This window comes from Mobula birostris, chromosome 2 (assembly GCF_030028105.1).
Source record: "Mobula birostris isolate sMobBir1 chromosome 2, sMobBir1.hap1, whole genome shotgun sequence".
Classification (NCBI taxonomy): domain Eukaryota; kingdom Metazoa; phylum Chordata; class Chondrichthyes; order Myliobatiformes; family Myliobatidae; genus Mobula; species Mobula birostris.
The window spans coordinates 199,291,779-199,318,534 of NC_092371.1; the positions used below are offsets into that span (position 1 = coordinate 199,291,779).

At 40.7% G+C, this 26,756-nt stretch overlaps 1 pseudogene; it reads left to right on the top strand.

Moving 5' to 3' along the window:
• The first annotated feature begins 20,109 nt into the window (after window positions 1–20,109).
• Window positions 20,110–26,029, top strand: LOC140211099 (WD repeat and coiled-coil-containing protein-like; annotated as a pseudogene).
• Window positions 26,030–26,756: the final 727 nt, after the last annotated feature.

The window sequence follows — 26,756 nt, forward strand, 5'->3', positions numbered from 1 at the left end:
TTCTCAGCTAAAATCCATAAACATATTATAGCTGGAAATACCCTTTCACCCAGGTGACCCACCAAAGTTAATACCTCAGCAAAATTGACAGATTTATATCATAAGATCCTGTTCAATGCAACCGATAAAATATAACAATTTTCTAAAAATTGGTATTCGTTGGAATTTAATGCATCCTTATTAAAAAGAGGTGAGCTGAGTTTGGCATAATATGCTTAGAATGAGTCATTTGCAACCTTTATCTGCAACATAAGATGTCAGGCAGTACCCACTCACTGAGAAACATGCATTGTAACTCCTACATAAACCATGAATTCATGATTCAGCTGAAGAGATAACAATCGCAGAATTATAACTTCATCCCATACATGAATATACCAGAACACGGCCACCATTGCCTAATCACACAACTATTGAACTGAAAGAACAAGGATAATAACCAAAATGACTTTGATTTAAATATTCAAAACCCCATTAAAAGCAAGGACATAATTTTCAACGTGCACCCTCAGCCAGAGGCATGAAATCACTTCTGATGTCCTCCCAGGTCTAACCTTATCCCACTCCTACTTCTCATCTATATGCCGCCTCTTTGCAATTTCACCTGAAGACAAACCATCAGCTTTACAGCTCCATGAGCTGTTAATTATCAGACACTTCACGTTATCAAGTATTAGATGAACAGAGATCTCTGTAGCAACATGTTACATCGTTATTTTCATCAGCACCATGCTCTCATAGCCATCCATGCTATTCCTCTCCTGGTAAACAAAGAAAACTGAGTAGAACGGCAGACCTCACAATTTAAATCTACTTCTAATATTATAACATTACCCAAATCCATCTGTCTTAGTTCCTCTGCTGCTGAAATCCTTATCAAGGCATTTGTTCCCATTAAGACATATATACAGACTGCTATTTTCAGCTTCATTTATTCATCCCCCCCAAACGATTTATTTGAAATTCTGTTGCTTGGGTCCTAATTTGGACTATTTCTCATTCACCCAACACCAACCCATGCTCTTTGATTTATCATCTTCTGTTTAAACAATATATCCATTTTAAAATTCTCTTGTTTGTTTTCATATACCTCTCTGGCCTTACCCCTTCCAGTATCTGTAAACATCTCTACACTGGAAGCCTTACAAGATATGTGCATTCCTCCAATTTTAGTTATAGGTGTCAGATTTCTAATTCTAAATGCTCTATTTGTGATTGTTGTTCCTTCAACCACAAAAAGTATATAGGACATAGAACAGTACAGCACAGTACAGGTTCTTTGGGCCATGATGCTGTGACAACCTTTTATCTTATTCCAAGACTAATCTAACCTTTCCTTCCCACTTAGTCCTGCATTTTTCTTTCATTCATCTGCCTATCTAAGAGTTTCTTAAATGTCCCGAACATATTTGCCTCTACCACCCCCTGCCCCCCCATGCACTCATGCACTTACCTTTCTCTCTGTATGAAAAAGCTAACTCTGACATTACCTCTATACTGTCCTCCAATCAGCTTAAAAGTATGTGTTCTCAGTTGAGCCACTGCCACCCTGGGAAAAAAAGCACTGTCTATCCACTGTATTTATGTCTCTTATCATCTTATACACCTCTACCAAGTTTCCTCTCATCCATCTTCATTCCAAAGAGAAAAAAAACACAGCTCACTCAACCTTTTCTTATGAAAAATGTTCTCTAATTCAGGCAACTTCCTGGTAAATCTCCTCTGCACTCACCAAAACTTCCATATCCTTCCTATAATGAGACAAACAGAATTGAACACAGTATTCCAAGTGTGGTCTAATCAGGGTTTTATAGAGCTGCAACATTACCTCATAGCTCTTGAACTCCATGTCCCGATTAATGAAGGTCAGCACACCATACAACTTCTTAACCACTCTATCAACTTGAGCGTCAACTTTGAGGGACTTGGACCTCAATATGCTTCTGTTCCTCCACATTGTTAAGAATCTTGCCATTAACTTTGTTCTCTGCCATCAAGTTCAGCCTTCCAAAATGTATCACTTCACACCTTTCTGGATCAAACTCTATTTGCCACTTCTTAGCCCAACTTGGCATCTAATCAATACTCCATTGTAACCCCCAACAACCTTCGGCACTATCGACAGCATCACCAACCTTGTGTCATCTGCAAACTTACTAGCCCACCCTTCTATTTGCTCATCCAAGTAATTTATAAAAATCACAAAGATCCGACACTGTTCCCACGAACCCTCTGTATCTTTATCTTACTCTTTTTTAGTAACGTCCTTTAAATCTACTACTTCAACTATAATTTTGGTTGTCTACCTCAATTTTCCCTTATCTCATTTAGTATTGAACTTTTTAAAATAATTCTCCTGTAAGCTACCTTAAAATTTCTTAATATATCAGGACACCATACAAAATTACCTTGTTATAAAATGTCTTAAGAAGCTGCTGTTGATTTAATAGATAACTTGTGGGGCAATTCTACAGTTTGCTGCTTCTGTCTTCTGGGTGTATTTCCATCTTGGAAATACTCAAGTCCTAAATCTGTTCTTATATTATACAACTCTATAGGTTAGATTCTGGAAGGTATTAACCGTTTTCTAATGTGAAAGCTAATAACTTGTCATCATTCATGTCTTCTATTTATAATTATAGATTAAATTTATGAAATTCATCTGCATACATTACCGTTTAAAGTTTGGATAACTTTTCAAATGTTCTCATTGCAGTAGCTGACACTAGATACTCAAAGATTGCTTCAGTTCCAGTACTGATGCCAGGAACATGATGAGTGCCAAGAACAAATTTAAAACCACAAATTGCAACAATAATTAGAGAAAATAATTTTAATGAAGAAACATTGCACATCATGCACAGGATCTGAAATTCAATTTAATCAAAATAAAAAAAAACTACACTACAAACACTCACCAGGTCAGATATGATCCATGTTCAATTCTGCTGAAAGCTCTGTATAATGATGCTGCCCAGACAATTAATCATTTCTGGCAATTCTAGTTTGAATTTGAAATTTGTCAATTTTCTGTTTTAACTACAAATTTTCAGCACCCACAATACTGTATTTTGCATTTGGTTTCATCAAGATTTAGCTGCTACCATATTTATAATTCCCCATCTATCCCAGTTATTTTTCACAGACTCGTGAGAGGCAGAGTGTAATTTTAATGCCTGTAATTATATCCAGCACCAAACCATTTCTAATAGTTACAAGGTACAAAGAATAAGGTCTCTGGACATAAAACTAGACCTTCTCTTTTAACATTTCAACACCTCTGTACATTAACTACTGCTTTGGTACCGCTTCCTGAATCAGCTGAATTCATCGATTTCATATCCTTCACCACTAACTTTCACCCTACTTTTAAATTCAAACAGCCCGTTTTTAACACTTCTTTTCCTTTTCTAGGTCTCCCTGTATCCATATTAGGAGTCAAACTATCCACTGACTTTTATTATAAACCCATTGACTTCCACAGCTATCTAGACTACATCACTTAGATCTCATCTCTTCTATGAATGAATTCCCTTTCTCCATTTTTGGTACAATTGTCTCAAGGTAAGGGCTTCAATTTTAGGACATCTGAATTGCCCACATGTTTCAATCAGCGTGGTCTCACTTCTGCTGTGACTTAAGGAGACTTCTCTTAAATTTTCTCTGTGTCTTGTAATTCTGCTGACACTCCATCTTCTTCCAGACAAAACAGAGATACAGTTCCCCCAGTCCTCACCTTTCATCCTGTCAACCTCTAAATGCAACACATTATCCTTTGTAATTTTTGAGATCTTCCCCACTCCTTTCTGCGTTCCAGCAGCATCACTCCTGCATGCCTCATTGGTCTCTTCTTCCCACCCCCTCCAACACCTCCCTGATGCTTGATACTTTCGCCTGCAACTGCAGGATGTGCAACGTTTGTCCCTACACTTTCCTTCTCACTTCCATCCAGGAAACTAAACAGCCTTTCCAGGTGAGATAAGGTTCACATGCATGTCCTCCAATATTGTCATTTTGAGTTCCTAATATTGTCCTACTCTGAATCGACAGGACGAAGTGCAGACTGATTCTCTGAACCTGTGTTCTGTCAGGGAGTGGCCATCCCAAGTTCCAAGTCGCATGCTATTTTAATTCCCTTTTCAGTTCCTACGGTATCCTGCCCATCCTTAGCCTTTAACACTTCTAGGGTTAGGTCCAATGCAAACTAAAGAATACCTCATATTCTGCCAGGGTAGTCTACAATACAGAACTTCTCAATTTTAGATAGTTTACACATCTGGTTTCATCTACCCATCTACTCTCTTTTGCTCCTTCCATTACTCCTACAATTCCCCCTATACTTGTCTTCTTTTCCATATCCATCCCACCAAATCTCCCTGCAACTATCTCCACTCCTTCCCAGTTCCATCCATCTCCTCTCTCCACATCCCCACACCCCACTCTAGGCTTGGTCTGCATCCACCTACCTTTCACCTCTTTTCTAATGGTTTCCATTTTCATCTTAATGACTAATCAGATTCCAGCAGTAATTAGTTTCTTCTTATAATCTTCAGCAGTGGTCTCAGCTTTCATCCTCCCCACTTCAACCTACCTCCTTTTTTGTCTGCCTCCTTCCATCAAGTTTGTAAACTCCAACTTCACTTCAGTTTGAGGATAAAGGGGAAGCCTTTTAGGACCGAGATTAGGAAAAACTTCTTCACACAGAGAGTGGTGAATCTGTGGAATTCTCTGCCACAGGAAACAGTTAAGGCCAGTTCATTGGCTGTATTTAAGAGGGAGTTAGATACGGCCCTTGTGGCTAAAGGGATCAGGGGGTATGGAGGGAAGGCTGGTGCAGGGTTCTGAGTTGGATGATCAGCCATGATCATACTGAATGGCGGTGCAGGCTCGAAGGGCCGAATGGCCTACTCCTGCACCTATTTTCTATGTTTTTTTTTTCTATGTTAACATCTCCTACCTCCCTCTCTCCCTCTGTCTCTCTCTCAGTGTACCAAGCACTGCTAGCCTCTGTATCATCACTTTGTTTTTCTTTATACTGTCTCTCTCCCCTCTCAGTCCTGATGCAAGAATTGGACCCAAAGCATCAATAGTTCCTTTTCCTTTCATTAAGAGTATAAGGTAAGACCATAAGGTACAGAAGCAGAGTTAGGTCATGCCCATTGAATCTGCTCCACCATTTCATCATGACTGATCCAATTTTCCTCTCAGCCCCAATCTTCTAACTTCTTCCATATCAATTCATGCCTTGACCAATCAAGAATCCGTCAATCTCTGCCTTAAATATACATAAAGGCTTGGCCTCCATGGCTGCCTGTGGCAAAGAATTTCACAGACTCTCTGGCTAAAGAAATTCCTCCTAATCTCTGTTCTAAAAGGACACCCCTCTATTCTGAGGCTGTGTACTCTGGTCTTAGACTCTCCCACCATTGGAAACATCCTCTCTGCATCCACTCCATCAAGGCCTTTCACCATTCGATAGGTTTCGATGAGGTTACCCTTCATTCTTTTGAATTCGAGTGAATCCAGGCCCAGAGTCATCAAATGCTCTTCATATGAGAAGCCACTTCAATCCTGGATTCATTTTCGTGAACCTTCTTTGAACCCACTCCAGTTCCAACACATCCTTTCTAAGATAAGGGCCCAAACCTGCTCACAATATTCCAAGTGAGACCTCACCAGTGCTTTATAAAGTTTCAACATTAAGGCATCCGTTAGTCTTGTGAGACCATGGATCTGCACCTGGAAAGTCTTCACTCTCCAGGGTGCAGGCCTGGGCAAGGTTATATGGAAGACCAGGAGTTGCCCATGCTGCAAGTCTCCCCTCTCCACGACACCAATGTTGTCCAAGGGAAGGGCATTAGGACCCATATAGCTTGCACCAGTGTCGTCGCAGAGCACTGTGTGATTAAGTGTCTTGCTCAAGGACACAACACATTGCCTTGGCTGGGGCTCGAACTCACGACCTTCAGATTGCTAGTCGAATGCCTTAACCACTTGGCCACTTGGCCACGTGCCCACATTACATCCTTGCTTTATATTCTTGTCCTCTTGAAATGAACACTAACATTGCATTTGCCTTCCTCACCACAGACTCAATCTGGAAATTAACCTTTAGGGAATCCTGCACAAGGACTCACAAGTCCCCTTGAGTCTCAGGTTTTTATATTTTCTCTCCAATTAGAAAATAGACAACCCTTTTATTTCTTCTACTGAAGTACATCACCATACACTTCCTGACATTGTATTTCATCTGCCATTTCTTTGCCCATTCTCCTAATCTATCTAAGTCCTCTAGTAGCCTCTCTACTTCCTCAAAACTAGCTGTCCCTCCAGCTAGCTTTATATCGTCTGCAAACTTTGCAACACAGCCAACAATTCCATCATCCAAATCATTGACATATAATGTAAAAAGAATCAGTTCCAATATAGACCCCTGTGGAAAACCACTCGTCACCGGTGGCCAGCCAGAAAAGGCTTCCTTTAGTCCCACTCTTTGCCTCCTGCCAATCAGCCACTGCTTTATCCATGCTAGAATCTTTCCTGGGCTTGTAGCTTGTTAAGCTGCCTCATGTGTGGCACCTTGTCAAGGGCCTTCTGAAAATCCAAGTACACAACATCAATTCATTCTCCTTTGTCTATCCTGCTTGTTAATTATTAACTTATGCTCAACTGTATAATTATTTACTAAGATTCTTAATATTACATCTTTTACTATGGATTTTAGCATTTTCTCTACTACCAATATCAGGCCTGCTGGTTAAATATTCCCTCCCTCACTAAAACAGTGGGGTCGTAATACCTTTAATTTGCAGACAGCATTCCAAAATATGTAGAATTGTGGAGCATCTGCTATCTCAGTAGGGTGCTCACCCTTCCATTGCAACTATGCTCAGCTTCTAACTTCTCCAGGTTTTGATGAAAAGTCATGAACCTGATACATTAATTCCACTTGTATCTCAACAGATGATGATTCACTTGCTGAGTATTATGAGCATTGTATATTTCGTACATTGGCAGTTTTTTTTACTCACAAGCAATTACAGAGGATGAGGGGTGACTTGATGGAGAGGTACAGAATGTTAAGAGGCACAGATAGCAAGGACAGCCAGAGACTTTTTCAGAGAGTGGAAATGGTTAATACAAGGGGCATAAATTTAAGGTGACTGGATGTCAGAGGTAATTTTTTTTAACACAGGTAGGTGAGTGGAAAACTCTGCCAGGGCGGTATTACAGGCAGATACAGTAACGGCACTTAAGAGACTCTTAGAGAAGCAGACAGGTGAAAGAAAAATGGAGGACTATATGGGAAGGAAAAGTTAGATTGATCTTAGGATAGGTTGAAAGGTTGGGGGAACATCCTGGGCCCAGGTGTAGCCCATCTAGTTGAAGATCCTTCCTCTCCAAGGGATGAGGTCTTTAGAGCTTCTATTGGTGTTCTGTTGCTCTGGGTTTTTACGGGATAGGGTTGCTTGCCCAATGTGCAACCCTCCTCCTTTTGCATCCAGGCTTGGAACTGTCCATGGAAAAGAGTACTGTCAATGATTCAGAGCCAAAACCTTTGGTGAGACTGTACTCTTTTCCATAGATGCTGCCTGGCCTGCTGAGTTCCTTTAGCATTTTGTGTGTGTTGCTTGGATTTCCAGCATCTGCAGATTTTCTTTTGTTTGTAATCGGGACCATCCGTAGTAGAGTTAAGGGGCAATGTGCAATGGCTAAATAACCTACCAGCCACACATCTCTGGGATGCAGGAGTAGAATGGAGGGCAACTGAAGGAAAGCCATGTAGTCAATTTAATTGAGCTGAAGTTGTTCAATGTGAGAATGGGTTTGTCCAGACAAATATGTATGTTATGAGAGGGTAACTGTTTGAGCTTCTTTTCAAGGAAAAAGCAGAGGGTTTTCAGACCATCCTGCCTGCCTTGAATACAAAGGTGTTCAAGCAGTACATAGAACATTACAGCTCTCTTCTCACTGCTGCCATCAGAAAGAAGATACATAAGGCCCAAACTGTTGTGTATTTAATATTTGAGCAATACTTGAGTAAAATTATAAACAGTGTTTGATTAAGCATTCTTGTTTATTTCAATAATTCACTACGGGTTATATGTAAAATACGTGAATTACATACATCATGACACTGTCATGTGATAGGCAGTGCCTTGCTTAAAGTAAACAAGAAGTTAGACTCACATTTCAGACTCCCATGTCTTTCTTTGAATTAGTTTAATATTTTGAAGTTACAGCACAGCAGTATCGAGGATTGGCATATCAAGGGTAAAATCAGGATGTCCAGCATCGTGGGGACGTGAGTGGTTGAGGCAACCGCAACTGACCATTTGCATGCCAGGTCTTTGCAATAGCCTCAACTGAAAGTGAATTAAGAATGGTACTGGATGATGCCGCAGCTGTCTCCATGCTGTACATCATGAACCATGTGCCAACAGAGGCCAAACAGGTGCTCAGTATTTTGGACCAGGGACGGACCATGCTGCTCAGAGGAAGTGTGAAAGTGACAAAAGCAGTGGTCTGACTACAACAATTTTTCTAGGCAACATATCTGAGAAAGCTTCTGATATGTTAATCATGCAGTTACTTGCAAAATGTGGCTTCATTTTAAGCTAGAAGAGAGTTCAAGGAACTTCATGAAGTTGCAAGCATTAGGCTTTTGTGAGCTTAAAGAACTAGAATCTACTCTGTGTGCATTAAGATTATCACATGAATTTCAAGTGGGAGACAAAAAGCTGCTTGCAGAAGTAGATGCAAAGACCAAAGCCCAGCTGGATGAATGGAAGGCCAAAATGAAGGGATGCAATGGAGATACGAAAACAGAGGATTTGTCAGATGATGTTGTGGATGCGGAAACCAAGAGGAGAGTGCAGGTTGTAGAGCTAGCAATAGGAAGATTAATAAGAGAGTACTCCAGTGAACTAAATACACCTTTCCAAGATCAAGATGCACAAACTAGAAGAAGAAAAAGGAAAAAGAAAGGTGTCCAGAGCTGTCAGAACAACTTTCTGCAGTCTGAGAGACAACTTCTACAACCACCATGGAGGAGGCCCCAGAACCTGAGATTGTTTCACAGCCACAAGTCTCATCTGCCAAGGGTTTGTCAGGAAAGACATTATCCACAAGAGTAAGAAATCTTCCACGGCGATTAAATCCTTAGGCCTGACTGGGTCAAATTAATATATACTGTTCTGTGGATGTCTGAATATAGTAGTTTTATTCTGTAGTATACTCTGTGTATAGTTGAGATGCATCCTATATTGAGATGGTGTTTATAGCTAAGCAGGGAGGAGTGGTGTATATTTAATATTTAAGTAATATTTGAGTAATATTGTAAATAATGTTTGATTAAATGTTCTTGTTTATTTAAATAATTCACTATGGGTTATATGTAAAAACACATGAATTCCATATGTAATGAGGCTACCAAGTAATACACGACACCTTGCTTCAAGAAAACATGATGTTAGACTCACATTTTGGACTCCTGTGTCTTCCTTTGAATTAGTTTAATATTCTGAAGTTACAAAACATAATACACAACACCAGGTTCAGGAACGGTTATGACCCCTCAACCAGCGTGCTCCTGAGCCAGAGGGGATAACTTCATCAGCTTTATTGCCCCCACCACTGAGATGTTCCCACAACCTGTGAACTCACTTTCAAGGACTCTTCATCTCTTGTTCTCGACATTTATTGTTTATTTATTATTTTTTTCTTTCGTATTTGCACAGTTTGTTGTCTTTTGCACATTAGTTGTTTGTCCAATCTGTTGGGTGCAGTCTTTCACTGATTCTATTGCGTTTCTTGACTATAATGTGTATGCCTGCAAGAAAATGAATCTCAGGGCTGTATGTGGTGACATATAGGGACTTAGTTAATTGATTTACTTTGAGCTTGCATGGATCCAAGCAATGTTTATCTTTTTGTGGGTTACATGGCACATTTGTAGTTTCAGTCCTGTTCATGATGCCCCCTCAACTTGTAAATATAAGACAGTTTCTGTGCGAATCCCCCAAACTCAAATTTTTTTATTATTTTTGCTGCTCAAACCTGCTCTCCTCACCTTCACATGATTCTTCTTTCTAATCCCTTCTCTTTCCAGATGTTTCTGTTTTACTCTCTGGAGAAAAGTTAGTGACAAACATATATGATAAGTCTACAGATTCCTCTTGTCAGGACTCCATTTAATTCTCCTTGTTTCTCCATCTCTGCAATATCTGTTCTGATGACAAGAATTGCCAAAGGTGCCTCGGTATTGACATTTTTCCTCCATCATGGCTTCCATGCCATGAAGCCCTCAACTCGGGTTCAAATATCTCCTGTGCCATTGCTCTTACCAAACCCCTCTGACCAGAATAAGGATAAAACATCCCTAGTCCTCACTTTCTCCTCCACCAGACTCCACATACAACTGTTCATCCTTTACATTTTGCAAAATTCCCCCATCAGTTATGTCATCCCCCTCTTCTCTTCTCTTGGTATTCTGAAGGGACCATTCCCTTTGTGATTCTGTGGTCTTTACTCGCATATAATTTTGTACTCCCCTTCTTGCTGCAATTCCCAATGCAACTGCTGTTAGTAAAACATCCGTTCTTTTACATCAACTCTTCCCATAGTTCAGGGACCCAACAGTTCCTCCAGCTGTTGGCTTTTACTTCTTCTTTATTGTATTGTATTAGATGCTTATGATCCAGCTCCTTTACTTTGGAAAAAAACAAATATAAATTGGGTGATGAATTACAACTGTTGCTATAATTCTCTATCCAATCTATTTCTAATTTGTCTTAAGTCTCTGCACACTTCTAACAAGACGAATCTAAATTTGAGGAACAGAACTTCATCTTAAAATTCTACTGAAAAGTTATCTACTTTGTATGTTCATTCAGTTTTACCCTCTCCATGGACAAAGCCAAATCTTCTGTAACTTTTTAAATTCTCTTTGCACTCAGTTCTTTTGAATAACTCTAACCTAGATTTTACTTTTTATATGTCCCTTTGTTTTTCTCTCCTCACAGCCCTCATTAATCAATGCATATTTCGCTTTGTAAACGGCCTATCACCGTGGCTAACCTGGCTTTAGCCTATTAAAGGTGTTCACTTTGTCCTAACCATCTGACCCTCACCCTCTGCAACTTACAGCTAAATTGTCTTCTCTCCTTTACAGTTATGACAAAGGGTCTTTAAATTTAAATACTCTTTAAAAAAGATAGTTATACAGGTGCTACTGGCCAACTGAAACACGGCAATTTTTGTTTTTTTTCTGAAAAAATACTTGGGTACAGACCATTGCTTTATCCAATTCAAAATGATTCGTATACTACGAGCGCATAGTCTTTGTTCTCGATCAATAAAAATACATGGCTTTTCATTTTCCGGCACATTGCTTGATATGCTTTTGGTGGACGGTCATTCGGGGATATGATCCCGGGTGGTTTTAGTTTGGCTGATTTTTGGGTCATTTTTAAAAAAAATTTAAAACGCTCAGACCTCCATCGAACAAGGAAATAGAAAGTATTTGACCAAAACAACGTAGGTTGATTTATTGTGAAAGTGGTGGCAATGTGTATGCTCTCCTGCCGTTTTAGCAGCAAGTATGTGTTAAATTGCTCACGTTGCAATTTCTACAGTTAACCGCATTCACTTTCCCAGACGGCCCACGACTCACGGGCAGGTTCTCAGGAATACTGCCGCCTCTCCCCAGTTCCGGCTCCGCTTGACCGGAAGTGCAGCGGTTGCCATGACGGTGTTTCCGTCGATGCTGCTTTTGTTGAGGCGAATCGACAAAAAAAAGTGAGAGGGCGAAGAGAAGGAAGAGTCAGGGCTGCCCGGATTCTTTACTATCGGACGGATCGCATTCAAATCCCGGCCACTGCTGGGGAGTAGTGAAGCTATGCCAAAGGTGAAGGAGCCTTTATCACCCCCCCCATCCCTTTCCCAAACGTTCGGCTTCCGTTCAGTGATAGTGGAAAGGAAGAAATGCTTAAGAAACTCAAGACTACTCACACCCAACACTAACAGTTCCCCAATCCACATTTCTTTCATCTACTGCTGAAAGTCTGGTTCATTCATGGGTTCCAGTCTATTCTCTTAAGAAAATGTTAGATTGATCATTTTGGGAGGCGGATGAAGATAGAGAAAATTGCAAACATCTGCAGCATAAAAGAATGTGGGACATTTTGTATACAAAATACTGAAAGCTAGGACAAGTCTAGCAAAGGGGCATTGGGAGATTGGTATTAACTTCAAAGAGTTGCAGTGTAAAAGAAAGGCATCCCGAGTGCAATTGTATGAGGCACGAAAAAGACTGAAGTAAACAGCTACAACAACAGGAATTCTGCAGATGCTGGAAATTCAAGCAACACACATCAAAGTTGCTGGTGAACGCTGCAGATGCTGGAAATCGGGTCTCGGCCTGAGACGTCGACTGTACCTCTTCCTAGAGATGCTGCCTGGCCTGCTGCCTTCACCAGCAACTTTGATGAAGTAAACAGCTTTTGTTCTTGTTTCTAAGGTTCATTTGAATGATTCTAGTTATGGGAGGGGGGGCGGATTGACCCTTAAGGAAAAGTTAAGACTGTTAGGAATGTTTCTTTTCACAAGGAAGTTCCAAAACCAGAGGGCATAGTCTCAGAATGCGGGGGTTCCCATTTAGTACTGATGTGAGGAAGGATTTCTTTGGAACTCTTTGCCTCAGAGAATTGTGGGAGTAAAATCGTTGTGTACATGTAAACGTAAGATAGATTTGCAATTATAGCGATATTGGGAAAAGGGGAAGAAAGTGGTGGATGAATCAGACTTGCCAAGGTCTTTTTCAATGATCTACTGTTCCTACACCTTGTGGTCCTGTGAGTGCAGCATTGAGGGAGTGGTGCACTGTCTGAACTAAACATTAAATAATGACTATAATTCCTCTGGGTCACGTAACTGATCCAAGTTTACCACTTAAATACTGTAATGTAGCAGAGCAGTTAAATTACTAGACCTTTAGAGATACTGTATTCTGAACCCTCACATTAGTTAACAACAGGAGAATTAAAACTGAAGTAATTAAATAAATACTGATTTAAATATCTAATGTCCATAATGGTGACTGTTTGAAATGACTGGATTGGATTGTTGTAAAAACCCATCTAGTTCACTAATACCATTCAGGCAAGGAAATCTGGCCACAAAATAATCTGCAGATGCTGGGATCAAAGCAAAACTCACAACAGGCTGGAGGAACTCAGCAGGTCGGGCAGCATCCGTTGAAACGATGAGTCGACGTTGCCCGACCTGCTGAGTTCCTCCAGCGTGTTGTGAGGAAATCTGGCCATTATGTGACTTCAGGCTTGTAAATGCGCGTTAAAATTGTCCAGCATACAGCTTAGTTCAGCGGACTTTTAGCAATGACCTGTAAATGCTGCTGATCACTAATAACATTTAATCTTGTGAATGAGAACATTAAAATGATCTCACCACTGTGTGAAGAATTGTGAGTACAAATTACTAGCTTGTAATTCCTGAAAGGAAAAGTAATATCTTCACTTTGGAATTATTGAAGCAATTAAAAATCTATAGGCTCTCAGTTTGTAAAGTATACTGGGTTAGAGCCACTAATTTTTTTAGACCAGGCATCTCAAAGGTTGGAACTGGGATTGTCTCAGTGAATTACCTTCACTTAAACTTGTCCAGTGGTGTTAATTATTGGAGTAAACAATGATTGCAACAGCTTTTTATTTAGTCTTGTTTATTTGACAAACATGTATCTGCATAATATCATCAATGCAGTAAAATATTTCAAGCACTTCAACCAGTATATAAAGTATAAAAGAGAGGTGAGAATTGATATGGGACCACTGGAAAATGATGCTGGAACTAGTAATGGAGGACATGGAAATGGCAGATGAACCAAATAAGTATTTTGCATATGTCTTCACTGTGGAAGACTTTAGCAGTAAGCTGGAAGTTTGAGAGTGTCATGGGAGCAGACGTGTGTGATGTTGCAAAGGTTCCTGGAAAACTGGAAGATCTGAAGATAGATAAGTCACCTAGACCAGATGATGTACACTCCAGGGTTCTGAAAGAGGTGGTTGAAGAGATTGTGGAGGCATTAGCAATGATCTTTCAAGTTCTGGAATGGTTCCAGAAGTCTGTAAAAATTGCAATTGTCACTCTACTCTTCAAGAAGGAAGAGAGGCAGAAGAAAGGAAATTACGGTACAGTGGTGGGGAAGATGTTGGGGTTGATTATTAACGTTGTGGTTTCGGGATACTTGGTAGCACATGATAAAATAGGCCTGAGTCAGATTGGATTCCACAAGGGAAAATCAAGCATGGATAGAGCAGTAGCTGATTGGCAGGAGGCAAAAGAGTGTGAACAAAGGGAGCCTTTTTTGTTTGGCTGCTGGTGACTAGTGGTGTTCCACAGGGACCACTGGTGTTGGGACCACTCCTTTTTATGTTATACCTCAATGACTTGGATGATGGAATTGATGGCTGTGTTGCAAAGTTTGTGGATGATATGAAGTTAGAGAGGGGGCAGGTAGTTTTGAGGAAGTAGAGAGGCTACTGAAGAACTTAGACAGATTAGGAGAATAGGCAAAGAAGTGGCTGATGGAATGCAGTGTCAGGAAGTGTATGGTCAGTGGCGAGGAAGGCATTCATGTGATGTTAGCATTCATTTCAAGAAAACTAGTCAAGTCAAGTCACTTTTTATTGTCATTTTGACCATAACTGCTGGTACAGTACACAGTAAAAACAAGACAATGTTTTTCAGGACCATGGTGCTACATGAACAATACAAAAACTACACTGAACTACATAAAACAACACAAAACTACACTAGACTACAGACCTACCCAGGACTGCATAAAGGGCACAGAACAGTGCAGGCATCACAATAAATAATAAACAAGACAATATGCACAGTAGAGGGCAGTAGTTTGGTGTCAGTCCAGTCTCTGGGTATTGAGGAGTCTGATGGCTTGGGGGAAGAAACTGTTATATAGTCTGGTCGTGCGAGCCCGAACACTTCAGTGCCTTTTGCCAGGTGGCAGGAGGGAGAAGAGTTTGTATGAGGGGTGCCTGGGGTCCTTCATAATGCTGTTTGCTTTACGGATGCAGCGTGTGGTGTAAATGTCCGTAATGGCAGGAAGAGAGACCCCGATGATCTTCTTAGCTGACCTCACTATCCGCTGCAGGGTCTTGCAATCCGAGATGGTGCAATTTCTGAACCAGGCAATGATGCAGCTGCTCAGGATGCTCTCAATACGACCTCTGTAGAATGTGGTGAGGGGAGTCTTTGGTGCTTTTAATGATCTCTACGGAGGAGTCGTCGATATTCAGCGGAGAGTGGTCATCCCATGTCTTCCTGAAGTCAACAACCATCTCTTTTGTTTTGTTCACATTCAGAGACAGGTTGTTGGCTCTACACCAGTCCGTTAGCCGCTGCACCTCCTCTCTGTGTGCTGACTCATTGTTCTTACTGATGAGACCCACCACGGTCGTGTCATCGGTGAACTTGATGATGTGGTTCGAGCTGTGTGTTGCAGCACAGTCGTGGGTCAGCAGAGTGAACAGCAGTGGACTGAGCACACAGCCCTGGGGGGCCCCATGCTCAGTGTGATGGTGTTGGAGATGCTGCTTCCAATCCGGACTGACTGGGGTCTCCAGTTGCAGAGGGAGGTGTTCAGGCCCAGTAGGCTCAGCTTTCCAATCAGTTTCTGAGGAATGATTGTGTTGAATGCTGAACTGAAGTCTATGAACAGCATTCGAATGTACGTGTCTTTTTTGGCCAGGTGGGTTAGGGCCAGGTGGAGGGTGTCGTCTGTTGAACGATTGGGACGGTACATGAACTGCAGGGAGTCCGGTGAGGGGGGCAGCAGGGCCTTGATGTGCCTCATGAAGAGCCTCTTGAAACACTTCATGATGGTGGATGTGAGTGCAACGGGACGGTAGTCCTGGGGGCAGGACACCGAAGAATATAAAACTAGAATATAAAAGCAAGAATATAATGTTGAGAGGCCTTATATAGCACTGGTGAGGCCTCACTTGGAGTATTGTGAGCAGTTTTGGGCCCCTTATAAAGGATGTGCTGACGTTGGAGGGGGTTCAAAGGAGGTTCACGAAAATGATTCTGAGATTGAAAGGCTTCTCATATGAAGAGTGTTTGATAGCACCGGGCCTGTACTCAATGGAATTCAGAAGAAAGGGGTGACATCATTGAATCTTATCAAATGTTGAAAGGCCTCGATAGAGTGGATGTGGAGAGAATGTTTCCTATGGTGTGAAAGTCTAAGACCAGAGGACACAGCCTTAGAATAGAGGGCATCCTTTCAGAACAGAGATGAGGACGAATTTCTTTAGCCAATGAGTGGTGAATCTGTAAAATTTGTTGCCACAGCCACTTCCCGGTTGGTGGCAGCTGGAAAAGTTTGTGGTTGGGGTGACTTGGGTCCCCAATGATCCTTCAGGCCCTTTTTACACACCTGAGTATAATTAGGGACTTGGTGCTAGGATTGTCAATTTGGGAGAGGCTGCTGGATTGTTTCACTTATTTGGCAGTGGATTTGGAGGATTTTATAGAGTCAGCATCAATGTGCTTTAATATCCCTGCTATAGATAGTTACAGATGCGTGCAGGAGAGCAGAGATTACTGCTGCCTGGTAGGCTGTAAGCTTTTACCTTCAAACACTCTTTTTCCTTGGACAGCCAAAAGCTGTGGTGATGCACTGAGTACACTGCTCCTTCCTCATCTCTATCAGCTTTTGTTACAAAGTGGCTTTAGTCAAGTCAAGTCAAGTCAAGTCACTTTTTATTGTCATTTCGACCATAACTGCTGGCACAATACACAGTAAAAATGAGACAATGTTTTTCAGGACTATGGTGCTACAGGAACAATACAAAAACTACACTGAACTACATAAAACAACACAAAACTACACTAGACTACAGACCTACCCAGGACTGCATAAAGTGCACAAAACAGTGCAGGCATCACAATAAATAATAAACAAGACAATATGCACAGTAGAGGGCAGTAGTTTGGTGTCAGTCCAGGCTCTGGGTATTGAGGAGTCTGATGACTTGGGGGAAGAATCTGTTACATAGTCTGGTCGTGAGAGCCTGAACACTTCAGTGCCTTTTGCCAGATGGCAGGAGGGAGAAGAGTTTGTATGAGGGGTGCGTGGGGTCCTTCATAATGCCGTCTGCTTTACAGATGCAGTGTATGGTGTAAATTTCTCTAATAGCAGGAAGAGAGACCCCGATGATCTCAGCTGACCTCATTATCCGCTGCAGGGTCTTGCAGGGTTTAGAGATATGGGAAGTAATCCATTTAGTTCAGGCTCCTGTTTGGACATTAGTTATTGAAAGATGATGTATATAATCAGGGCAGGTTTGTAGAGAACTTTTCTTTTGTGAATGTTAGCATAAGGATCCTTTTTCTCACATGTTTTAGTGAATCAATGGACGATGATTTAAAGCTTAGCCCTCGTACAATTGCATACGTACATCAGCTATGCATTGCCGCTCAAAGGTTGTTATTGGAGTGAACTTGGTTCTGGATTGGAGGCTAAATAAGATGAACAGTTTTGAAAGATACATTTTTAAAATATTCTGACATTGAGAAAGAAAGGAGAGATCTAATCACAGATCACTATGCATTAGACTTTAACAATTTGTGTTGCAACTGATGCTTAAAGCATAAAGGAATACTTAAGATTTACAGAAGCCATATAGTGGTATAGCACCTATATATGACTTAAATATAAACCATATTTCTGGTAGTACATTAAAACTTTACACTTTGTCATTAGTGAGTATCCTTTACACTGCTTAGTTGTAACTATGTTTTCACCATCTTGCCCTCTTTTAGTTTTGTTGCCAGCAGCTATGAGCCAGTTTCAGTATCATTTCATTCTTGGGATAATTTGGTTTTATCTAATTCGAGACCTGCTTTATATCTACATATGACTTCTACTACTATGAGCAAGAAAAACTATCACCACTGTAAGTTATTGATAAAGATGAGATTAAAAATGAAGAAGAAGAAGAAGAAGAAAGCCCTTAACTCTGAGTGGAGTCATTGGGATGCCATCGTGACAGCGTTCTTTTAGCAGGCTTTCTTATTTTTACGTGGCCGAGTTGCTAGCTTGATGCTCAACCCAACACAGACAGAAAGTATGCAAGGGAGCCGGCTGGATGCGAATTCAGGAGCCTTCGCTCCGAAGTCCGGCGCTGATGCCACTATGCCACCAGCCGGCTGAGATTAAAAATACATTATGGTAAATTTTCATCCTGGACTTTCATTGTAAGAAGTTGTGTCATAGAAGAGCTTATATAAAATTTAACAAAAAGTTGGGTTTAGTTTGATTTTTTTTTGCTCTTCAAAAAGCAGCTGAAAAAATACATTTCCTGTTATACTTAATGCAGCAGAAAGACCGAGCCTTTCCATTTGATTGACTTACATGGTAATTATTTGTGAGAATTTAGAATATCCATTATTTTTAACTTGGGGAAAACAATAATTTCTGAACTTCTATTGAGCTCAAGTCTCATTCTGGAATAAATGAGATACAGCAGCTTTCCTTTTTAGAATAGCTGTAGGTAAGCAACAGACTGCTGCTTAGTGAAGGTTATACCCTTCTAACTTTCACCTCTGTAAGACAAACATTTATCTGCTGTAATGCAGACATTAGCAATTTAATTTCCTTTGATTTAATCATACATATGCTGTGCTAAGGCCTTGGAGAGTAAGATTCATTGAAGAAAAACACTGGTTGGTAGTGATTTTCATTTGCTATCTTATTACCTCCAGGATTCTGAAGGTGGTCAGCATGGAGCTCAGAAAAGCAAAATTGCTGCAAACTAGAATTAATGTATTCCAACCAGATGTTCATCCAATTCATGGGATTGCCTGGACAGATGGAAAGTAAGTTGCCCTCACTGCTGTTTACCTTGTCAATGGTGAGGTAAAGTTTGGAGACAGCAATGTTATTGGATGTTTTGAACATGTGAATGGGCTTCATTGGGGTCCTGTTTGTTATACACAAACTCTAACATAACTGTATAAAAAAGCACATTAGAGTAAATTAAATTATTGGTTTCCCAAACTTGTAAACTTGGAGAGATTTTTTCAATAAACACGAGAAAATCTGCAGAAGCTAGAAATCCAAAGTAGCACACTCAAAATGCTGGTGGAACACATAGCAGGTTAGGCAGCATCTATGGAAATGAATAAACAGTTAATGTTTTGGGCCTATACCCTTATTCAGGACTGGAAAGTAAGGGGGAAGACGCCAAAATAAAAAGATGGGGAGAGGGGAAGGAAGCTAGTTATTAGGTGATAGATGAAGTCATTTGGGTGAGAAAGGCAAAGGGTTGGAGAAGAAGGAATCTGATAGGAGAGGAAAGTGGACTGTTGGAGAAAGGGAAGGAGGAAGGGATCTTGGGGGAAGTGATAGAGCAGGAAAGAAGAGGTAAAAGGCTAGAGTGGGGAATAAAGGAAACATACAGCACAATACAGGCCCTTTGGCCCACAAAGCTGTGCCGAACATGTCCCTACCTTAGAACTACCTAGGCTTTACCCGTAGCCCTCTACTTTTCTAAGCTCCATGTAGCCATCCAGGAGTCTCTGAAAGGACCCCATCGTTTCCACCGCCACCGGCAGCCCATTCCATGCACTCGCCACTCTGCGTAAAAAACTTACCTCTGTATCTACTTCCAAGCACCTTAAAACTATGCCTTCTCGTGCTAGCCAGTTCAGCCCTGGGGAAAAGCCTCTGACTATCCAAACGATCAATGCCTCTCATTATCTTGTACATCTCTATCAAGTCACCTCTCATCCTCCGTCACTCCAAGGAGAAAAGGCCGAGTTCACTCAACCTATTCTCATAAGGCATGCTCCCCAGTCCAGGCAACAGCCTTGTAAATCTCCTCTGCACCCTTTCTATGGCTTCCACATCCTTCCTGTCGTGAGGCGACCAGAGGGGTGGGAGAGGGAAAAGAATTTCTGGAATGAGAAATCAATAGTCATGATATCAGGTTTTAGGCTACCCAGAAGGAATATAAAATGTTGCTCCATTTTGAAGGTGGCCTCATCTTGGCACAAGAGGAGGCCATGGACTGGCATGTCGCAACAGGAATGGGAGTCAGGATTAAGGTGGTTGCCCACCAGGAAGTTCCGCTTTTGATGCAGAGGCATCCAAAACATGATACCTTGGAGGTGCTAACAAAAAGAGATGCCTCAGTATCGTTTGCAGTTTAAAGTTGATAATCGTAAGTAGACAGCAAAGGTGGTGGCTTGATACTTTGTGCTTCGGATAGAAATCAATTAGTGATTTCCATAGGCAGCAACCTTCATTCTTATATTTGGAGTAAAATTCAGGAGACTCTTCATGCATACAATTTTTGCCCCATTTTTGATGTTGGAGGACATATCTGTGCAGTGGAGGCATGTTTGGATTTACAAGTGGGTTGTGAAAACTGAACTGCACCTTGATAAAATCTGCAGTCTTAATGTTACACCCACATCAGAAGCTGAATCTTTAATTTGACAGCCTACGATGCTAGCTGGGGCTGAAACCCATTCCATGGATTCAAGGAGGAAATCAGTAGATTCCTCAAGATCATTAATAGGAGAACCAGTAGATCTGGTCCAGTACATTTGAAACATATTCTAGCAAATCATCAAAAGTTTGATCCTTGCCCCCTTATTCACCTATGGTGAAGGGATTGCCTTTCTGGAATTTTAATGTATAGATCTATTTCTTTTAGAGCAATGACTACCCTTAGCACTATGTATGGACTATCGTCTACGCATGATTTCGCTCTCTCTCTCTCTGCGATGTGAGTACACCAGTTAAAACCATCTCCAACATGCGTAATTTTATTTAATTGATAAGTAGTTGCAAAGACACAACAAATTGGTGATGAGTATGAACCTGCATATCAGAAAATATCACAAACTGCACTGACAGTTGCGGGACGATTATAGGATGAGACAGTGAGAAGAAGGAGTTAGACAGTATGGAGAAAGCCTTCACGGATGCTAACAAAGGAAGCATGAGTAACTGCATAGTACTCATTGAAAGACGCACAACCAGTGAAGTAAAATTGAAAATAACGTGGCAATGGCTTTAGTCAGGAAAGTTAATGAATTCGATAGTGCTAATGAAGTTGTATATTGAGCTTAACGGGTGCTAGAATGTACAGCCTCTTCCACAACCTAGTAACTCCTGAAAAGACCATAAGACCATAAGATATAGGAGCAGAAGTAGGCCATCTGGCCTATCGAGTCTGCTCCGCCATTCAATCATGGGCTGATCCAATTCTGCCAGTCATCCCCACTCCCCTGCCTTCTCCCCATACCCTTTGATGCCCGGACTAATCAAGAACCTATCTCTGCCTTAAGTGTATCCAATGACTTGGCCTGCACAGCTGTTCGTGCCAACAAATTCCACAGATTTATCACCCTCTGACTAAAGTAATTTCTATACATCTCTGTTCTAAATGGATGTCCTTCAATCCTGAAGTCGTACCCTCTTGTCCTAGACTCCCCTACCATGGGAAATAACTTTACCATATCTAATCTGTTCGGGCCTTTTAACATTCTGAATGTTTCTTTGAGATCCCCCCTCATTCTCCTGAACTCCAGGGAATACAACCCAAGAGCTGCCAGATGTTCCTCATATGGTAACCCATTCATACCTGGAATCATTCTCGTGAAGCTTCTCTGAACCCTCTCCAATGTCAGTATATCCTTTATAAAATAAGGACACCAAAACTGCACACAATACTCCAAGTATGGTCTTAAGAGTGCCTTATTGAGCCTCAACATCACATCCCTGCTCTTATATTCTATGCCTCTAGAAATGAATGCTAACATTGCATTCACCTTCTTCACCATCGACTCAAGTTGGAGGTTAACCTTTAGGGTATCCTGCACAAGGACTCCCAAGTCCCTTTGCATCTCTGCATTTTGAATTCTCTCCCAATCTAAATAGTAGTCTGCCCATTTATTTCTTCCACCAAAGTGCATGACCATACGCTTTCCAATATTGTATTTCATTTGCCACTTCTTTGCCCATTCCCCTAAACTATCTAAGTTTCTCTGCAGGCTCTCTGTTTCCTCAACACTACCCGCTCCTCCACCTATCTTTGTATCATCAGCAAATTTAGCCACAAATCCCTTAATACCATAGTCCAAATCATTGACATACATCATAAAAAGCAGTGGTCCCAACACCGGCCCCTGTGGAACTCCACTGGTAACCAACAACCAGCCAAAATAGGATCCCTCTATTCCCACTCTCTGTTTTCTGCCAATCAGCCAGTTCTTCACCCATGCTAGTAACTTCCCCGTAATTCCATGGGCTCTTATCTTGCTAAGCAGTCTCATATGTGGCACCTTGTCAAAGGCCTTCTGAAAATCCAAGTACACTACATCTACTGCATCTTCTTTGTCTACCCTGCTTGTAATTTCCTCAAAAAATTGCAGTGGGTTAGTTAGGCAGGATTTTTCTTTCAGGAAACCATGCTGGCTTTGGCCTATCTTGTCATGTGCCTTCAGGTATTCCGTAATCTCAACCCTGACAATCAATTCCAACAATTTCCCAACCACTGATATCAGATTAACAGGTCTATAGTTTCCTTTCTGCTGTCTTCCACCTTTCTTAAATAGCAGAGTAACATTTGCAATTTTCTGGTCGATCGATTCTAGGAAGATAATTGTTAATGCCTCCACAATCTCTCCAGCTACTTTCTTCAAACAAGGGTGTATTCCATCAGGCCCAGGAGATTTATCCACCCTCAGACTATTAAGCTTCCTGAGCAGTCATAATTTTCACTGCACATACTTCACTTCCCTGACACTCTTGAATGTCCAGTTTACTGCAGATGTCTTCCACTGTGAAGACTGATGCAAAATACACATTCAGTTCATCTACCATTTCTGCGTCATTTATTACAATATCTCCAGAGTCATTTTCTATTGGTCCAATATCTACTCTCAACTCTCTTTTACCCTTTATTACTTAAAAAAGCTTTTAGTATCTTCTTTGATAATAGTCACCGGCTTCCTTTCATAATTCATCTTTTCCTTCCTAATGACCTTCTTAGTTTCCTTGTTCAAGTTTTTAAAAAGTTTCCCAATCCTCTATCTTCCCACTAGCTGTGGCTTCCTTGTATGCCCTCTCTTTTGCTTTTACTTTGGCCCTGACTTCACTTGTCATCCATGATAGTGTCCCTCTTCCATCGAAAATTTCTTATTGGGAATATATCTGTCTTGCACTTCCCTCATTTTTCACAGAAACTCCAGCCATTGTTGCTCTGCTGTCCTTCCTGCTAGTGTCCCTTTCCAGTCAACCTTGGCCAGTTCCCCTCTTACGCAATGTAATTTCATTTATTCCACTGAAATACCGACACATTGGAATTTAGTTTCTCCTCAAATTTCAAAGTGAACTCGATCATATTGTGATCTCTGTTCCCTAAGGGTTCTTTAACCGTAAGCTCTCTCATCATCTCCGGATCATTGCACAACACTCAATCCAGCACAACCGATCCCGTAGTGGGTTCAACAACAAGCTGTTCTAAAAAGCTATCCCTTAGATATTCTACAAATTCTCTCTCTTGAGGTCCAGTACTGGCCTGGTTTTCCCAATCCACTTTCATGTTAAAATCCCCAACAATTATCATGACATTGCCCTTCTGACACACCCTTTTTTATCTCCTGCTGTAATTTGTAATCCACATTCCGGCTGCTGTTTGGAGGCCTGTATACAACTGCCATTAGGGTTCTTTTACCCTAATGGGTAAAAGCCAGCAAGCAAGATTACAATTACAATTTTACAATTTTTTACAATTGTTTGGTTACAATTTTACAAAATCACTCGAGCCCTGAACTGCTAGTAATAGCTGAGATACAGTATTTAGATTTTTACAAAAGGAACCAGTCAAAGGATTTTGAATACTTTGTAGAACTGCACAAATTTCCCAGTACTGTGACTTTAGAGATGGATTTTCTGATGCATTAATGGACAGGCTTGTATGCCGCATTCACAGTCAAAACACTCAAAAGAAGCTACTGTCAGAAAGAGACCTAACCTTAGAACAGGCATTCACCATTACAATATTGTTGGAGAACGCAACAAAGAATGCAGCAAAACTACAGAAAAAGAGGTTAGAATGTGAAATGCACAAAATGTCCCTGAATGGTGCAAAAAGCCAAAAATATTATCGATGTGGCTAATCCTCCCATAGTGCAAATGACTGTAGGTTCAAAGAAAAAGTTTGCAGAAAGTGTCACAGGCAATATCGCATAGAGAGATAAGACAGCCAGAAGCACAACCAAAGAGAAAAACATATCAAGTGACAAGTTACAAACACAAAACTAAGCATGAAGTAACCGAATGTGAAGTAGAATCAGACAACACAGCGTCTGACAAAGGTGAACTGTCATGCCTAGAACTGCATAGTATTACTGAAGCAGATCACAAAATCATATGGGGCACAATACATGTGTCTGGTCTAACTGAAAGTGGAGCTGGATACAGGGTCATCTTTATTGTAGTCAGCCTCTGAAATTATAGACAGACTGTTTTCTAAGCATTGAAAAGACCTCAATGATGGTAAAGACCTACACAGGTGAAAAAGTATCTCCCAAAGGCAAACTAAAAAGTGAATGTGACATATGGAGACCAAACACAGTAGTCAGAGTGTCCATAATCACTTTACTGGACAATAGTTTAACACAGGCTGAAACACACAACCCAATGGATCAATGCTCAGGGCAATCAAAAAAGTATCCAACAAAATCAATCTGGGACAATACCCCCACAATGAAACCCTGGATTACTTGGGCTACATGAGCCTAGGGAATACACAATCTGGTCCCGCCAAACCTGTGAGATTGGGACTGCTCTCTCATCCCAAACCCCGGTTTGTGTGAATGCTGTGTAATTTGCTACCCTGTACAACTCCGTGCCAAGAAATAACAGACAGCACACTGCATACAATTAAAGGAATTATGTTTATGAATGTTAACTAAAGGGTTAGTAAAGAAAAGAAAGAGAAAAACAAAAAGGGTCCATTATGATTAAACAGTCCAATATGCACAAGTTGGGGCTCAACTCTTCCAAAAGTCATATTCACCGCTCCTCAATAGATCTCCGCACATTGCTCCATCAAATCACGGTTCCCTACCGGGTTGAATCCTATGATTGGTTCTCACCAGTGTCTTCTCTCTCCATCTCCCACCAAACAAAGGCCCCAGCTCACACAAAAAAAGCCCTCTCCCCTGATTCAATGGCGCACATTCCAAAGCATCCCATTATTTCTAACCATGACCCAAATACTGCTTCTACAGAAAGACCATAACATTTACTGAAATCTTTTCCAAGGTGTTACACGTGGACTTCCAGCATCTGCATATTTTCTCATTTTTTATTTGAATATAATTTGTAAAAGGGAAATTAAATGTTTTGTACATATACAATTTTATGTTACATTAATCTAAAGGGGGAGGAAGTGTAATGTATCGATCTATTTCTTTTAGAGCAATGACGCCCCTTAGCACTACACATGGACTATTGTCTATGCATGCGTATTGATCTCTCTCTCGTTGCAATGTGAATACACCAGTTAAAGCCATCTCCCATGTGTGTGCTTTTAATTGATATGTAGTTGTAAAGACAACAGGAAGTGGTCATGATTCTTCACATCTGATTCTTGTAACTATTGAGAGAAAAGTGACAACAACTAGAAAAGTAAGCATACCTGGGATTCTGGTTCCTGATTTATTATGTTTTGACCCTCATCGATGCACTATTGCTGTATCATCCAATACGTGTAACATGATATTGCTCTACTCAGTAACACCTTCGAGTGTGCCTAATATTCAGCAAATCCATTTGCAAAAGAATGAACGGCCAAAAGATTTGTGATTTCTGACTGAAACACTACTGTTTCTTTTACAAAGTGTAGTTGGGAAGCAGAAATTGAATGATCTCGCTTTTCTCCCATCTTCTAATGCAGATACTTAATCAGACTTATGACTAAAAAGCTCTTGTTACATGATTCTTCAGACAATATTAAGACTGGGCAACTGGGTATTATATTTCTGGAAAGAACATTACAATATACTTGGTTGATGATATTTTAGAAAAATGTAGGGTTGCTCAAACCTAAACCTAAAGTCAAATTATCACATTCTCTGTATGAACCAAACATGAACTGGAGAAAATATCTGGGATATGAAGTAGCACTAACTTTGAGACAGTTAAAGATCTGCATTTATTTCCAAGCCATTGTGATACCTTTTGGCTTCAGTAGATACTCAGTTCAGTTAAAATCCAGAAGTAGTTGTGATTCTTTGCTCCTCTGCTAATATGTCACAACCTTCAGCATTCTCACTGCAAAATCCAATGAAATTACTACCTTTATTCCAGTACCAATTGAGTTTTTAAACTCTAATAATTCTACCAACGATACTGACTGCTTACATCTAGTGCCCTGCTATTGAGATTAGGTGAAATTAATGTATTGGGGAAAACAGAAAAATCCAGGTAAGAGTGATGACAGAGTATTTACATAATCATATGGAACCCATACAGGTTTTCATTTTAACTTAACAAGACAAAAAAAATCATACAGACTCCATTCTGAGCTTGTAATTGGCTTTAAAGTTTCCTCTACGCAGTATATACTACTTCAGTTCAATTCAAGTTTAATTGTCATTTAACCATACCTGAGTACAGCCAAAGGAGACAC